Below are 2,442 nucleotides of genomic sequence, written 5' to 3'. Positions count from 1 at the left end.
TGCCCCGAGGACAACTGCTGCCTGTGTGCTCCCAGGACAGCCCCAGCTTGGTGCGGGGTGTGAACAGAGGGGTGTCCTGGTTCAGTGCAGACAGCCTGCGAGAAAAGGTCTGAAGTATCTCCCTGTTCACCTTGGGGCTGCCCACTCCTTCCTTCCTGCTTGAGTCCTCACTGTGGTTCATGTCTAGTGGCAAAGAAAGGAATCTTTCTTTGCAGGGAGCCCTGGATTCAACCCAGGGCAGAGTGGGGCCCAACCAAAGATGAGTTTTCCTACCTCCACCGGCTTTTCACCTTCCTCTCCCATTGTCTGGGGCAAGGTCCCGTACTTGGGTGCTTTGATCAGAACCTAAGTGCTGGGAGCCTGCTTTCTACATCAAAGGCAAAGCTTCCCTTTGAAATCGCGGCAGCTGAAGGACGCTGCAGTTCAGGGGCTGCAGCACCTCAGAGCAAGGGACAGGAGAGCGACCTTCCCCACATTGGGCCAGGGAGCAGACGTGCTGGGACCGAGCTGGAGCAGCTGGCAGTCACTCTGTGATGCAAGCCAAGGCTGGGACATCCCTTGGCTGCAGTGGCTCTGCCCAGGCAGGTGGCAGGGGAAGCAGGTGACAGGGTTTTCCTGGAAAGCTTGCTGTCTCTGCTCTGCTGCTGGGGCAGAAGCAGTCCCGGTGAGAGCCTGGCCCCATGGAGTGGCAGGACACTGGCACGGGCTTCTGTCCCTGGCTGTGGCCTTCCCCTTACTCTGTCTCTGTCCTATTAAGTGAATACTGACACAAAGCCCGGAGCTCTGATCACAGAGGTGATGCACAGGAATCAAAAAAAATCTGGGTCAAACTCTCTGCTCCTTGCCCTCTCTACCTCCTCTTCTGCATCTCCCTGGATGTCTTGGGCCAAATGTTAACCATCTTTGTAGAGGGATTACACCTCCAGGGTGACGCTCATCCTCTGCAGCTGCCGTCTAGCGTGGGGTGGGCAGTGCTGGAGGCCAGGGAAATATTTATTTTGAGTTTTGCCATTGGCCACTGCCCAGGAAAAATGAGTGACTGTACCAGGGACTTTGGCCACTTCTGCGCACAGGGAGAGCTGATCTTCCTGCCCTTGCCAGCACCTGTGGGAGAGGGGTGAGAGCTTCCCGCAGCAGACTGCAAAATGGGACCACCCAAGCAAGATTTTATTTGGATGAGGGAGCAGCTGTGCACCCTGAGAGCTACTCTGGGATGTGATGGGGAAAAGCCTCAGAGCTGCTAGAGTGAGAAGATGATGGATGCGAAGTTGTGCTGAAGCAGACCTGCAGACTGTCAGCTCCACCATCACCTCGTGTGTTGCCCCTGCGGCCCCAGAAATGACTTTTCTCCCTGTGAGATGAAGGGTCTGGCACCACGGGGAGAGGGCTGGTGGCTTCAGGGTGGGTGCGAGGGGAGCTGACGGGCATGAGCAACGCACATGTGTGCCGAGATCAATGTAGCTGGCAGGAGCATCCCACCCACAGCCCGGCTCTGCTGGCACCAGCCCCTGCCCAGGCAGCACCCAGAGCCTCAGCCCTGCCTGCAGCTCGCACAGGCAGCAGGTTCAACCCCTCCCAGGGCCCCGCAGCTCTTCTCCCCATCCCCAGTGTCCCCAGCGTCGTTTCCTCTGGCCTTGAGCCGCACATTCACTGTTCTGCATATCCCAGCCCCAGTTCTTCCTCCATGCTGAGACTGGCTTCCTCTGTTTTCCGGGTCCTCTCCTCAACAGCACACGGGGAATCGTGCCCTGGCCTGCAGAGGAAGAGGAGGAGGCAGGAGGAAGCACAGTTTCTCCTGTGTTGGTTTCAAGTGGGCAGAGAGCCCCTGCCAGCCCTGGTCACCCCATCACCCACACTGCAGTGGCACGTGGGGCCCCGTCCCGCAGTGGCAAGCACTGTCCTGGTGTGACAGGGTCTGGAGGATGCTGAGCTCCCGGGGTCTCTTCCAGGTCGGGCATCTCCAGTTTATTTTCGGGAAGCCGAGAGCTGCCTGGTGGGGGTGGATCCTGGCAGGGCTGCCTCGTGCCTGCCAGGGCCAGGCTAAGCAGGACTCGCGCTCCCTCGAGCCACCCAAAGCCCTGTCCCTTGCAGCAGGTGCGTCCCTGCCCCCCCTGGGGTCCAAGGGTGGCCAGAGGTGAGCTGCCCCCACTGTGGACATGCCAGGCGGAGCAGGAGCCTCCGGCGAAGAACCCAGGCCCTGCCGAAATGCTGGGCTTTGTCTCCAGTAGGGTCCCTGCTGCTGTCCATGAGCTTTTCCAGATGGCCCCAGGCTCCTGGCACCACCTCCACTGCAGCATCCGGGGAAAAGCAGGAGGGGGTGGGAAGTGTTATCCCAGCTGGCCAAACCCAGGCAGCCTGGGCCTCTGCTCCCAGCCCCACTAATTCCCCCTGGAGAATTGCTCCCAGACCCTGTCCCACCCTGAATCAGCAAGGACCCCCCTC

The sequence above is a fragment of the Antrostomus carolinensis genome, unplaced genomic scaffold (genome assembly GCF_000700745.2).
Source record: "Antrostomus carolinensis isolate BGI_N321 unplaced genomic scaffold, ASM70074v2 scaffold5559, whole genome shotgun sequence".
In the NCBI taxonomy this organism is placed as follows: Eukaryota; Metazoa; Chordata; class Aves; order Caprimulgiformes; family Caprimulgidae; genus Antrostomus; species Antrostomus carolinensis.
This window is presented reverse-complemented; position numbering follows the sequence as displayed.